Source organism: Anabrus simplex, chromosome X (genome assembly GCF_040414725.1).
Source record: "Anabrus simplex isolate iqAnaSimp1 chromosome X, ASM4041472v1, whole genome shotgun sequence".
Taxonomy (NCBI): domain Eukaryota; kingdom Metazoa; phylum Arthropoda; class Insecta; order Orthoptera; family Tettigoniidae; genus Anabrus; species Anabrus simplex.
The window spans coordinates 160,656,492-160,671,981 of record NC_090279.1 but is presented as its reverse complement, the minus strand read 5'-3'; the positions used below and the strand labels follow the sequence as shown (position 1 = coordinate 160,671,981).

General features: G+C 41.1%; 1 protein-coding gene across 2 annotated transcripts in view; it reads left to right on the top strand.

Moving 5' to 3' along the window:
* LOC136886330 (ataxin-2-like protein) overlaps nucleotides 1-15,490 on the top strand; it is a 214,277-nt gene that overhangs the window by 39,614 nt on the left and 159,173 nt on the right. The gene's annotated exons all lie outside the window — the stretch shown is intronic.

Genomic DNA, 15,490 nt, shown 5'->3' with positions numbered 1-15,490 from the left:
AGACAGTGCTGAAATTTGCGTGTGTTGTGCTACTATTCAGAAGATCGCGCCTTACTTCTAATAAGTGACTGACTTTCTACTTCTTCTAGATTTTACGATTTAAAATTGCACAGTGCCAATCCCCATTAACATATTTTTGCCTCTTCAACTGTTTTTGTGAAAGACTCACTCTTTAATTTCTTATTTACCTATGCATTGTTTTTTGCATTTTATTCGGCTGATGATGACCCAGATTGGGGTCGAAACCGGTCCCGCTTCCACTTTTAATTAAATAGGAATGTAATACTACATTTCATATTTATTTGTATTGAATAGGTTGAACTACCTTATTTATTATTTCAATTTCACAGGTAGGCATAGGCATTTACTGCATTTTCACCATCAGACTGCTGTGAGAATTGATGGAATGACTTCTTGAGAGTAGTTACAGGGGTTAGATAAGGCTGTAATCTTCATAGTACCTCACTCCTCATTTCCTTAGTATACCTCTTCAGTGACACCTAGGCTATCTATGACAGCTGTTGGTGAAGCTGTAGAGGATCAAACCAGCCTTTGGGCTGAATACCCAACATACACACAGTATGTATTGATCATTGAGTCATGTCAAGAAGAGATTCAGTTGGGTGGAAATGTAGTAAGTAGTTTTTCGTAGCTATGTCAATGAATTCGTAATTTTAATTTTCACTGCATGTTTTTTCATGTTCCAAGATATTAGATTGCAAGCTTTCAGCAGAGTCTGCCATTACAAAGTCATTGACATAGCTACATCAAACTACTGTGTCTGGACACTGCTGCAACAATTTTTATACATTGCTTGCACATATCCTAAAATTTGTTTTCCAAATCTTTTCATACCTTTACTCTGGGTTACACTATTGTAAGGCTTTTCTAAATCAAAAAATATTATCACCATCTCTCTTCCATAAACCCGTATACTTGTTGAATATCACACTTAAAGTTAAGGAGCGGAGTAAAATAATGTTGGTACTAGCAACAGAATGACTATTGAACATGCAGATCAATGGTCATGTGATAGGAATGGTGTATAGTTTCTGTCTTTTGGGATCAACTATCAATAGCAGTGGTTCTGGCATTTCAGAAATTTGTCAAAGATTAACACTTGGTAAGGCAGCATTCAGTGGTCTCGATAAGATTTTCAGATGCCTGATGCTGATGTGCCTATGCACACTAAGATGAGAATGGTCAAGACACCAGTTATTCCCATATAGAGATGGGGAGATTCTGAGCAAGTGATTCATAATGAACGAATCATTGCACTGAACGATTGAATCAAGATTCAGTGTATGAAATGAATAGACTTGTTAGTGAATCAAAAGATGAATCAAAAATGGCAGCCGCAACTCGTTCCTTGGTTCCTCCTTCTTTGATCAAACAAGAAATGATCACTTCCTTTCAAGTTCCACACGTCACGGAACTGTAATATATACTCAACTTCCAGCTCGTTCCAAAATGTTAGGTTAAGTTTACTTCAAGGTTCACGTTCGTGCAAGTGAATGAGCTGGAAAATTTATAATGACCAATAACGGACCATTTATATTGGTATTAATTTACTCATTCGGGACAAATATTTCAGGCTCCCTATGGGAATCAACATCTATATCATGGTTCACCTGATTCCATGGTTTTGCTTTTGGCTCTGTCACGTGGTAATCTAATGAACGAATCATGTTGGTGAATCGTTTCAAATGAACAGATTCTTCTAAATGAATCAGATTCTCCATGTCTATTCCCATAGCTACATATGGTTGTGAAAGTTGCTTTTGAGTTATGGTGCGGGAGGAGACTTGTACACATACCTTGGACTGCCAAGAGAATAAATATACGAATTACTCAGAAGATCAGACCTGTTCTATCACTTTAGGTCTTTATCATTAACCTAAAGCTGAACACATAATGAGGTGGTCTGATAAACTAACTTCATTTTATTTCTTGGGTTGCTGGAGCGACCCAGGCTTATTTTAGTTTTGGCTGGGGGTTTAAGACTGGATGGGATGCCCTTCCTAATGCCATGTGATTCTTGAGATAAAAATCTCAACCCAGGATCGACCGGGATTCAAACCTTAGGCTTCCAGATGGGAAGCCAGCAGCTAAACCACTGAGCTAATCACACCCCCAGTGAGGTAGTCTGATTCTGTTGAGAAAATGAATATACTCAGAAAAGTGGAGGGAACGGACGAGGATGGCCAGCATTGAGGTGGATACATGCCATCCCATGCAGTCATTTGGAGTTGATGTTGACTGGATGGCACATGGAGAGATTCTTAAAGGAACAATAATTTTCTCTTTACCGAAGTCCTCTGAATTTTAATTTGAAGTGAGCCATCTCCCAGGATTGTGCAATGCACCAAACATCCAGAATATTGTATTCCTTATGAAATTATATTTAAGATGACCCTGAGTGTGCATAGAGCAAGTCCTCTGAAACTGTAGCCAAAGGTTGTTTAAGAAGCTTTGGATATCTCGTGAGGGAGATCAAGAGAGAACAGCCAAGGAATGGTTGGAAAAAGAACTTCAGAGAAGAAACAATAAGGAGAACAGTGTGTGTTGACCGGTTTGGGTTAGTTTATTTATTTATTTATTTATTTATTTATTTATTTATTTATTTATTTATTTATTTATTTATTTATTTATTTATTAATTTATTAATGTCTTTCTGTACATGGCGGGGCTCAGGCTATGAAGCCTGCTATTATGCCAAACCATATAATTATGCACCTGCATAAACATAATATACTGAACATTATAACTACTTAAAAAATAAGTTAATTATAATTTAAAGTTAATGTGAAATGTAATTTGTATGAAATGTAAAGCATCATAAAAATCATTTGAACATTTTAAAATTAATTTATAATATTTACTATTATTAAAGCTATATCTCGAAAAATTTAAACTATGATGTTTCTAACCTTACATTGACATTTTATTCATTTAACTTAATAATCTAAAATTTAAGGGTACTTCTAAGAGTAAATCAATCTGAGTGTAGGTAAAATTTCCAGCACATTCTTCTGAATAGCTTTAGGTTGCTTATGTCTCTAATTTCAGCCGGTAGAGAATTCCAGGAACGTATGGTCCCCGGTACAAATGACTTGTTATACGTACTACTGTGATGAGTGGGGATGGACAGCAGGGTTTGTACTGATGACCTTGAGGGTGTTCTGCCTGAGGGAGAGAGGTAGTTGAAATCTATTCTCAGATAATGTGGTTTACCTGTTCGCAGTATTTTGTGAAGAAGGGAAACAGCATGGTACTTTCGTCTATCACATAATCTTAACCAGGACAGCTGATGGAGGAATGGGCTGATGTGGGAATGGAGCGGAACATTTAGAATGAATCGAATGCAGGCATTATGCGCCCGTTGAAGTTTAGAACCAAGTGAACAACTTATGTTATTATAGACTACATCACCATAATCAAATATTGGTAGTATTAGTCCTTGAATGAGCAGTTTCCTGGTTTTGACAGGTAGAAAATCTCTCAGTTTGTATAGTGAGTGTAATGAACCGAATACACGTTGACAAATTTTTGTTACGTGCTCTGACCAACTTAAATACTTATTAAAAATTATTCCAAGGTTCTTAATGGAGTCTTTCAGTGCTATAGGTGTTTCATTGATCTTGACAACCGGTATGTTGATGCTTTCTAACTTGGCATGCGCTTTTCTAGATCCTATTATGATGGTTTGCGATTTTAATTTGTTTACTTTCAGGCAGTGGCTACTAGTCCATTCGTTAATGTTAAATAAGTCTTCGTTTAATTTCATGGTTGCTTCTTGTATGTCATTCGGCTTGGTATGAATATACAATTGGATATCGTCAGCGTATAAGTGATATTTACAGTTCGTCAGTTGTTCTGATAGGTCATTCATGTATAGGGAGAACAGAAGTGGTGATAACACCCCACCCTGTGCTACCCCCATCTCGGTATTTAGCCATCTAGAAACATTGTCTCCCACTGACACACATTGTTTACGTCCACCGAGATAGGAACGTACCCAGCATAATACATTATTAGAAAATTTCATCATTTCTAATTTAGCTAGTAAAATGTCTTTATCTACGCAATCAAATGCCTTTGTAAGGTCGAGAAAAATAAGAATTGTCATTTGTCCATTATCCATTGCTAGCTGAATGTCGTTAGTTACTTTTACTAATGCTGTGCTGGTACTGTAGTTCGATCTAAACCCTGATTGATATCTGTCGAGTAAGTTATGATGTAAGAGATAGGCTGTCATTTGTTTGTGTACTAGTTTCTCCAGTACTTTTCCTAGTACAGGGAGAATACTAATAGGACGGTAATCGTCAAGGGTTGTGGGGGGTACTGTTTTTCTGCAAGGGTCGGATGATGGCATTTTTCCAGTTCCCAGGAAGTATTCCCGTCATAAGAGAGGTGTTAATAATATGCGCTATTGTAGGAAGAATGATGTCTAGAATTCTTCTTAAAAGGGACAGGTTTATTCCGTCGTGTCCAGTAGACTTTGATTTTATGTCATTAAGGGCGCTCTTTACATCACCTGGAGTCACGTGAGAGAAGTAGAATGTTTCACCACCATGCTTTCCCTTTGAAAGTATTCTGTCAATAGTGGCTCTCTTGGTATTTCAGTTCGTCTGGACGTTTCTTGAGCTAAAATACTCATTCAGATCATCCAAAGGTACATTACAGTTACTGTCCTTTGTCTTCGTTTTACTTAGACCCATATCTCGGAGAGTCTTCCATGCAACAGCAGAGTCATGTGTATTTAAAATTTTGTACGAGTAGCGTATTTTAGCGTTTCTTATCATCTGCGTGGTTTTATTTCGAAGTTTTTTATAATTCTCAAAATTTTCCCGCGCTGGATGTTTCACGTAGTAGCTATAGGCTGAGTCCCTATCTTTCATTTTATCACGAATTTCTTGATTGAGCCACGGGTTAGAGGGTCGCTTTACTCGAGCAGTACGTAATGGGGCATGTCTGTCGTATAAAGTTAAGAGAAGTTCGTTAAAATGAGATACTTTGTCGTCAATGTCCTTTATATACTGAATTGTGTGCCATGGTGTGCTCAGAGCGTCCTCAATGAGAGCTTCGTCGTTGAAATTTTTGAAATCCCTGTATTTGATTATCTTAGGCCTGTATTTTGGACATTTTAAAGAGTATGCAGCGTAAATCATGTCATGGCAGGAAAGGCCTGGCACAGGCATCTGTCCATGTGTCAATATACGGTCATTATTGTTTGCAATGATTAGGTCGAGGAGTGTGTGCGAGGTTGCAACATGGTGTGTGGGTTGCAAGGGCAGAATTGTCATATTAATTGATTCAAACATGCATGTTAGTCGCCTAGTCTCAGTGGTTTCATTTTTCAGGTCAGTGTTGAAGTCTCCCATTAAAATCATATGTTCATTACCTGAATATTAAATCCTGTAGCGCTTCTTCTAAATCTGTGATGTTTCCAGTCTTCGGTGGGCGGTACACTACACCGAGTAAACACTTCGTACCACAAATTTCAATTTCTACAAACAAGAACTCCGCTCTGTGAGAGTATTCACTTGGCGATTTAAATATTAGCTTGTATTTCGAATCATCGCATATAAATATTCCGCCTCCAGGCTTTCCCTCTCTGTCGTTCCTAATTAAAGTGTATCCACTCATTTTAACCAGCGCTGAAGGTATAGATTGACGCAGCCATGACTCTGAAATCATTATATCATGCAGATTACAGGTTGAAAATATTTCGGAGAATTCTGAGAAATGTGGGACAATGCTCTGTGTATTGACATGTGCTATTTGTAGAGAAGTAGGGTAGGGCGCAAGAATGTCTTTGAGACGGTTAGCGGTATTCTTCGAGGGGGCTGGCACGACGGGGTAATGGCCTGCCTGGGACAGTGGTGAAAGGAGGCTGAAATTAGAGACATTTGTTTCCTGGTTGCTAAATGTTGCCAACTTGAAAGTTAAATGATGACAACTGATAGTAAGAAGTACCTACTACAACTATAAGATTATCACCTAATCAAAACTACAACTATGTGGAAAATTAACTTAAGTGAACTAAAATAACTATGGCGGTCCTTATATTACACAGAGTCTGCTTGTGACTAGCGAATACTGTTCAAATCTGAACGATTAGTTATGGCTATTTTACGGTTCCCTTGTTTTACGTATATGATCCCATCTCTAGACCATACGTTCTGGACGGTAAATTTTGCGACAGCGTCCTGAAGAAGTCGGAGTCTTGCTGGAGTTAGGTCCTCGCGGATGGTTTTATTCGTGCCCTTAAGTTTCTTTTTTGTTCGTGAACATAGCGTTCCTCTTACGGTATGACACAAACTTGACGATTATAGGTCGCGGACGCCCATTCTGGTTTTTCCCAACCCTGTGAGACCTATCAATGTCATCCACAGAAAGACTGACCCCGATTTCTTTCGCAATGTCAAGAACTAAGTTGTCAGTGTTCTCGTCCGCAGTTTCCGGTATACCGAACACACGTAGGCACTGCCTTCTCTGATACTGTTCTAAACAGTCAGTTTTATCCTGCAGTTCAGTTTTTAAATCACTGATTGTTTTGTCCCGCTCCTCTAGAGCCCTCCTAAGTTCTTCAATTACACTCGTATTAAAATTGATAGTTTCTTTTAATTGGTCAACAACTGACTTTGTTACCTGGTCCTGGATAAGGTTGGCAAGCGTGCAAAGTGTCTCCTTGCTGCTCAGCGCTTCCTGTACGGCCTGCTTAACTATGGCTTCCATTGGCACTTGCTTCACCTTGCGTGGCATTATTCATTTATTGGATTTCTTGCCTTTTACTTTCACCAATCACTTCACTAACACTCACTCAGAACCACTGCACTGGTAGAGATAATGTTATACACTCTGAGCTGCCACACTACGAATATTCACCTGCTAAATCCACGTTCGCCACAAGCCTTGTATTCTGCGTCTATGCACTGTCCGCCATTTTCATGGTTAGCTATGTGCTTGCATTTGGGAGATCATAGATTCAACAAGAAGTTAACAATCATAATCAAAATAATTCTGTTTGGACTCTTGATCGGCTGATATATTCCATTATTTTACACAATTGTCATGTTAATATTTTTATAGCTTCAGACTCGAGTAAATACATAAAGAAAGAAATAAATCACAATAATAATAATAATAATAATTATAATATTGATAATTGTAAGAAATTCCATACTCCACCCTGTCGTTTACTTTTTTTTTTTTGTGTGTGTTTCCCTATGCTTGCAGTGTATTAAAAACCCTCAAATTTACATTTGGGACATTTTATGCTTTCACGCCACATCAGGCTGTTTGAGACAGGAAAAAATTGAATTAAAATGGCACCGCAACTAATCTATAATGCTTCAAGTAACCACCGCATGATGACCAAACCAGATAGCACACACTTTACGACAACACATGGGTGAAACTAGCCGATTACAAATATCAGGGGAAACTCTGCAAACTGCAAGCCTACCTGACAATGTTTTAAAAATATAGTAACAGAAAAAGAAAATTTATTGGATGTTAGATAATCCTATAGCCATTCTAAGAAAGATAACCAGATTAAAATAATATGCTGTATTGCACAATATTTTAACTACCCTCCTCATGATCAGTGGATGAGCTGAATTACAAAAGCAGTATAGTGTCATCATATAAATTAAACTGGACCTTTATTTGAAGTAAGTACTGTAATAGGATGAAAATTAAAATACTCTATAAATTAATAATATCCATTGATTGGTCAGATATTATTAATGGATACAGAGGGAAAAGATGTTCGCTATACTGGGGGACTATGGAATTAAAGGTAGATTATTAAAATCAATCAAAGGCATTTATGTTGACAATTGGGCTTCAGTGAGAATTGATGGTAGAATGAGTTCTTGGTTCAGGGTACTTACAGGGGTTAGACAAGGTTGCAATCTTTCACCTTTGTTGTTCGTAGTTTACATGGATCATCTGCTGAAAGATATAAAATGGCAGGGAGGGATTCATTTAGGTGGAAATGTAGTAAGCAGTCTGGCCTATGCTGATGACTTGGTCTTAATGGCATATTGTGCCGAAAGCCTGGAACTTGAAAAGAGGTGCAATGAGTATGGTATGAAAATTAGCCTCGAAGACTAAATTGATGTCAGTAGGTAAGAAATTCAACAAAATTGAATGTCAGATTGGTGATACAAAGCTGGAACAGGTAGATAATTCCAAGTATTTAGGTTGTGGTTTTTTTTTTTTTTTTTGCTAGTTGCTTGACGTCACACCGACACAGATAGGTCTTATGGCGACGATGGGACAGGGAAGGGCTAGGAGTGGGAAGGAAACAGCCATGGCCTTAATTAAGGTATAGCCCCAGCATTTGCCTGGTGTGAAAGTGGGAAACGACGGAAAACCATTTTCAGGGCTGCTGACAGTGGGGTTCGAACCTACTATCTCCCAAATACTGGAAACTGGCCGCACTTAAGCGACTGCAGCCATCGAGCTCGGTGGTTGTGTGTTATCCCAGGATGGTAATATAGTAAGTGAGATTGAATCAAGGTGTAGTAAAGCTAATGCAGTGAGCTCGCAGTTGCGATCAACAGTATTCTATAATAAGGAAGTCGGCTCCCAGACGAAACTATCTTTACATCGGTATGTTTTCTAACCAACTTTGCTTTACGGAAGCGAAAGCTGGGTGGACTCAGGATATCTTATAAGTTAGAAGTAACAGACATGAAAGTAGCAAGAATGATTGCTGGTACAAAACAAGTGGGAACAATGGCAGGAGGGTACTCAGAATGAGGAAACAAAGGCTAATTTAGGAATTAACTCGATGGATGAAGCTGTACGCATAAACCAGCTCCACAATTAAGTATTTATTTATTTTCCACCTAGTCGATACAATGATTGCTTAAGGCAATTTTTAATGGTCAAAAGTGGTACATGTGGAGGAAGATATGTTACCTAGGAGAATAATGGAATCTTATGGAGGGTAAGAGAAGTAGAGGTAGACCAAGACGACGATAGTTAGACTCAGTTCCTAACTATTTAAAGATAAGAGGTATAGAACTAAATGAGGCCACAACACTAGTTGCAAATCGAGGATTGTGGCAACGTTTAGTAAATCCACAGAGGCTTGTAGACTGAACGTTGAAAGGCATAACAGTCTATACTGATAATGTATGTGTTAGGGTTGGGCAGACCGGAACGTTCACTTGTTCCGCAACATTAGGAACTTGAGGCGGAGTGTTTCGGCACAGAGTGCTGAGACACGGGACACAGGACTGTAACTGCGTCCTAGAGAGAACTTCGAGGGGCAACAGGACATGCTCCGCGTCAGCTGGAATATGCCTGAACCGAACGTGCTGTGCCAAGGCCGCACTAGATAGATTAGTTGGCCTTGGCTGTGTCTGCCTGTCGATACCGGCTGTGTGCCGCCCTGTGTTGGAGTGTCAATATTTTTTCATCCAGTTATATCTTTAATTCCAAAGCGATGACCCATATTTTTCTTGGGCTTAAAAGTTTCCTTAAAGTCCAAATTAATTTTTAACGTCAATCGCCGAGAAAGTGTTGAGGGAAATTTTCGAGATATTGAAGAAAGTAAATGGAAGTTGAGAGGGAAGGAATATGAAGTGCAGAGAGCATAAGGCGGGGCGCACATTGGGACGCAGGCGAAGTAGCTATAGCAGTGCAGCGCAGAGCAGATTTTTGTAATCCACACAAATCATTGCACCATCGCAAGTTGACAGACAGGGCAGGACAGAGCAGAGCAGGCCGGTTCTGTACCTACTTCCACCTACCACGCGCAGTCTTCGAAACACAGTGTCCTGCGCACGTGTCACGCAGTTAGTTGAGAAATGGAGGAGAAAATTACCACAGCCATTCAGTCTCACCATGTTTTCTAGGTACTATGTGAATCATGTGGACTGCAATGCAGTATGTATGTATGTATGTTCGTGAGAAAATGGCTGAACAGAATTTAATGAAAATCGGTATGTAAATTCGGGGAATAAGGCACTACAGTCTAGGCTATAAATCATTTTATTCACGCTGCGTAACAAAGTAGTTTAGAGAAAGGCCTAAAATGTAATCCACCGGGCGAGTTGGCCGTGCGCGTAGAGGCGTGCGGCTGTGAGCTTGCATCCGGGAGATAGTAGGTTTGAATCCCACTATCGGCAGCCCTGAAGATGGTTTTCCGTGGTTTCCCATTTTCACACCAGGCAAATGCTGGGGCTGTACCTTAATTAAGGCCACGGCCGATTCCTTCCAACTCCTAGGCCTTTCCTATCCCATCGTCGCCATAAGACCTATCTGTGTCGGTGCGACGTAAAGCCGCTAGCAAAAAAAAAAATGTAATCCACCGAGCAAGTGGCCGTGCGGTTAGGGTCGCGCCTCTGTGAGCTTGCATTCGGGAGATAGTGGGTTCGAACCCCACTGTCGGCAGCCCTGAAGATGGTTTTCCGTGGTTTCCCATTTTCACACCAGGCAAATGCTGGGGCTGTACCTTAATTAAGGCCACGGCCGATTCCTTCCAACTCCTAGGCCTTTCCTATCCCATCGTCGCCATAAGACCTATCTGTGTCGGTGCGACGTAAAGCCGCTAGCAAAAAAAAAAAATGTAATCCACCGAGCAAGTGGCCGTGCGGTTAGGGTCGCGCCTCTGTGAGCTTGCATTCGGGAGATAGTGGGTTCGAACCCCACTGTCGGCAGCCCTGAAGATGGTTTTCCGTGGTATCCCATTTTCACACTAGGCAAATGCTGGGGCTGTACCTTAATTAAGGCCACGCCCGCTACCTTTCCAATCTTCCACCCTTCTTCCGTCGCCGAAAACCTTCGATATGTTAGTGCAATGTTAAACAAACAGCAAACAAAAGAATGTAATCCTCATATATCTATGAAACAATCCGTGACCCAAGTTCTCGCAACATAGAATTTAAGACAAGATCTAATGCTGATTATGCAGAGCATCATTGCCGACTCCGTCGCCGCCATCCATCATCACATTTATGTGAAGAGATAAATACGGAAAATCATTTATCATGTCTTGTCAAATATGAATGCAAACGCGTTCACAACAGATTGTCAATGTTGATTGATTTTAGTATCCTGTGTCTTGTGACAACTAGATGAAAATCTAGCAGTACATTTGTAAATACATATTTTTCCCTCTCCCCCATTGTGATCCTATTAATGAATTTACCATGCAAGTTGGTCGTGCGGTTAGGATCGCCTTGTTATGAGCTTGCATTCGGGAGATAGGGGGTTCGAACCACACTGTCGGCAACCGTGAAGATAAGTTTTCCGTAGTTTCCCATTTTCACACCAGGCTAATGCTGGGGCTATACCTTAATTAAGGCCACGGCTGTTTCCTTCCCACTCCTAGCCCTTCCCTGTCCCATCGTCGCCATAAGACCTATCTGTGTCGGTGCGATGTAAAAAAAAAAAATCATGAATTAAATTTTTTCCTTAGTCCATATGAACGCCGAGCATCGGTAACATAAAAATATTGTTCAGTCTTGTAAATTGGCAAAGGTGGTTGTTTTTATTGCGGTTGTCTTAAGCTGAATAACCGCTGTCCATCAGCACAAGGGAAATTGTGAAGATGACTAACAAAATGAGAAAAATCGCGAATGCTTGAAGAAAAAGAAAAAAAGAGCCTCTTTATACTGGATGCCCCAGTATCACGGAGTCTAAAGAAAACATGTTATTTCTGAAAACCGTCGAGACCCTGCGTGGCAATGTGCGCTCGCGTCCACTTCGCAGTTTCGTAAGCTTCGCGCTGTTCTGCTCAGCGGCCAACTTCTTCTCAATGTGCGCCCGGCCTAACAGCACGAAAGTACAACAATGTATTCATCCAGTTATATTTTTAATTCCAAAGCGACGACCCATATTTTTCTTGGGCTTAAAAGCTTCCTTAAAGTCCAAATTAATGTTTAACGTCAATCCCCGAGAAAGTGTTGAGGGAAATTTTCGAGATATTAATTACTCACAATACAGGCCAATACATTCAACTGGTGAAAATATTCCTGAATTGGTTACTTCTAAACACCTGCACTGCCATTGTAACCGTGTTATGTGTATTTTATATTGACCGGAAAAATCTTAACCTAAAAGCAGCCTTTAAACGTGATTATTGGGCGCGAATTTCAATGTTCCGACTATTCGTTCACGTTCCCTGCAGCTTTATGCTGGACCATGGCCATAACTACATACAGCCACACACCACACAGCACATTCCGTACAGGCACATTCCCAGTTCCCACTGGCGTGGAGCATGTAATGTTGCCTCTCGAAGTTCTCTCTACGCTGCGCAGTTACAGTCCCGCGTCCCGTGCGCCCGCTGCACAGTTCAGCTAGTAGGCAAAGGGCAGTGCATAGTGGCGCTTCTGATGGGACAGCGAGTCAGTGTCTCCGGCTCGCTTGAGAATGTTTCGGAACAATTGACACTCGGTGTTCTGGAACAGAGGAACATAACTGTGCACCGGCACATTGTGCCGAAACAGGGACATAGTGCCCAACCCTAGTATGTGTATGTATGATGAATTAATAATATGCATTTGGAATCTCAAATGTAAACCCAGATGGCACCAAGGAGTGGCTGCAGCCCCGAAGATAGTTTTCATGGATTTGAATTTTTACACCTGGCAAATGCTGGAGCTGTACCTTAAGGCAACACCTTCCCAATACTAGCCCTTTCCCATCCTTATGTCGCCAAAAACCTTCAGGACGTTAGTATGTCAAAAAAACCACTAGGAAGAAAAATGAGGAGATTAAGAAGTTGGCCAAATAAAAGTAGTCCATAAAGTAGTCCAAAATGAAGAAGTCGGCATGTGTGAAAAGAAAATGGAGAGTGCGCATTTACCACCACCTGGCAACTGGAGTTGGATTTAATTTGTGCTGCTCCTTTTGGAACATAGGTCTTCTGTGAAACACTTTCATCTGGTCCTATTGTTAGCCAGCCTCTTTACTTCATTCCAAGACTTTCCCATTCTTAGGCACACCACTTTAATCGTCTTCTTCCAAGTCATCTCCGGACGGCCTTGTTTTCGAGCGTCTTGGGTTTTCCACCTTGCTGTCTTTTCGATAGCTCCAGTGGGCTTCCTTAAAGTGTGACCTGTCCACAACACCTATTTCTCTCTTATCTGTATTTCAGTTGGCTTAGATCATTTGATATGACATCGTGCCAACTTCTGTTGATACGTCTTCATCAATGGTTTTTAAAGATTTGTAGTCTTTTGGGTGACTTTCCAGGTTTCACAACTGTAAAGGAGAATGGACCGAGCTCGATAGCTGCAGTCGCTTAAGTGCGGGCAGTATCCAGTATTCGGGAGATAGTGGGTTGAAACCCCACTGTCGGCAGCCCTGAAGATGGTTTTCCGTGGTTTCCCATTTTCACACCAGCCAAATGCTGGGGCTGTACCTTAATTAAGGCCACGGCCACTTCCTTCCCACTCGTAGCCACTTCCTGTCCCATCGTCGCCATAAGACCTATCTGTGTCGGTGCGACGTAAAGCAAATTGCAACAACAAAGAAGAATGGACGTAACATTTGTGTTAAAAAGTCGTAACTCAGTCCTAGAAATGTTCCTGTTCCTCCAAATAGAATACAGTTTAACAAAGGTACTATATTCTTTCGTGATATGGTACTTGATATCTTCTTCCGCTCCTCCAGTTGTAGTAACAATACTCTCAAGATTTAGGAAGGAGTCTGCTTGGACAGTTTATCATCAATCTTGGAATACACCCTCATCTCCTTGGCCTCATTAAAATTTATCACGTATGGACAGTTTATCATCAATCTTGGAATAGACCCTCATCTCCTTGGCCTTATTAAAATTTAAGTCCAACAGCCTATGCCTCCTTCTTCAGTAGCTTAATCTTCTCTTCCATGTCTCTGAAGCTTTGAACCAGCAGGCAGATATCTGCAAAATCAATGTGTTCTAGCCTGTCTTGTAAAACCCCCACTTTTCAACTTCTGTTTACTCTCATCACACTATCCAACACAAGTAGAAAGAGTGTTTGAGAAAGAATATAACTTTGTCAAACACCACATGTCACATCTATAGGCTGAGCAAGTTCTCCAAAGTGTAGAGCCTGATATTTATAACCTTCATACATATCCTTTATAAGGTTTAGGATCTTTTGTGGTATACCATATTCAAGTGTTTTGCCACGTAACTCTTCTATTGACCAAGCGAGTTGTCCGTGCGTTTAGGGTCGTGTAGCTGTGAGCTTGCATTTGGGAGATAGTGGGTTTGAACCCCACTGTTGGCAGCTCTGAAGATGGTTTTCCATGGTTTCCCATTTTCACTCCAGGCAATTGATGTGGGCTGTAGCTTAAGGCCACAGCTGCTTCCTTCCCACTCCTAGCCCTTCCCTAGCCCACCATCGCCACAAGACCTATCTGTATCGTTGTGACGTAAAGCCACTTGTAAAAAAATCTTCAATTGGCCATGTGGTTAGGGTCGCGCTTCTGTGAGCTTGCATTCGGTAGATAGTGGGTTTGAACCCCAGTGTCAGCAGCCCAGGAGATGATTTTCCATGGTTTCCCATTTTCACACTAGGCAAATGTTGGGACTACCTTAATTAAGGCCATGGCTCCTTCCTTTACACTCCTAGCCCTTTCCTATCCCATCGTCGCCATAAGACCTACTTGTGTCGGTGCGACATTTAAAAAATAGAACTATTGAGAAAGTTGAAGGCCTTCTCAAAATATATAAAAGTCAGGCAGAAAGTGTTTTGCTATTCTGCACTCTGTTCTGAAATAGTTCTCACAGTATTTATGAAGACGACACAAGCCGGCAGGGCTCATTGTTTGAGGGAGTGTTCCGGACCTTCTCCAGCCAATTCGACGTCATGCTCGAGATGGCACATAAAGTGGAGCATAGCAACCCAAAAAAGATAAATGTAGATAGTGTAGTAGAGAAACTTATCTTCAAAGCAGAGGAGATAATTAGCATCGAGGTACACGACATTGATCTTGAGTACCCTGCGAGGGGTGAGTATGTTCTGTAAATTTGATTGGTGCATTCCCATGGCGTAATTTAACATTCTTCACCTGTTCTAAAATGATCCTTGAAAGCACCGTTGTTGGGTAGAGACTACAGTGTAATTCCCCTCCAATTATCACACTTGGTAATATCCCCTTGCTTTGGTATCTCAACACAATCGGACTTTTCTTTCATTCATTCGACTGGTAGCTTCTCCTCATTCCAGATCCTTTCCAGCGCGTTGCTGCAATTTTGCTGATGTCCCAATACCTGCTTCAAGTATTTCTGGTGCGATATTGTCCATACCTAGTGCTTTTCCCGGCGGCCCCGTTGTGTAGGGGTAGCGTGCCTGACTCTTACCTTGAGGCCCTGGGTTCGATTCCCGGCCTGGAGAGGGATTTTTACCTGGACCTTGGGGCTAGTCCGAGGTTCACTCAGCCTACGTGATCAGAATTGAGGAGCCATCTTACAGTGAGATAGCAGCCCTGGTCTCGAAAGCCAAGAATAACAGCCTTGAGGAATCGTCGT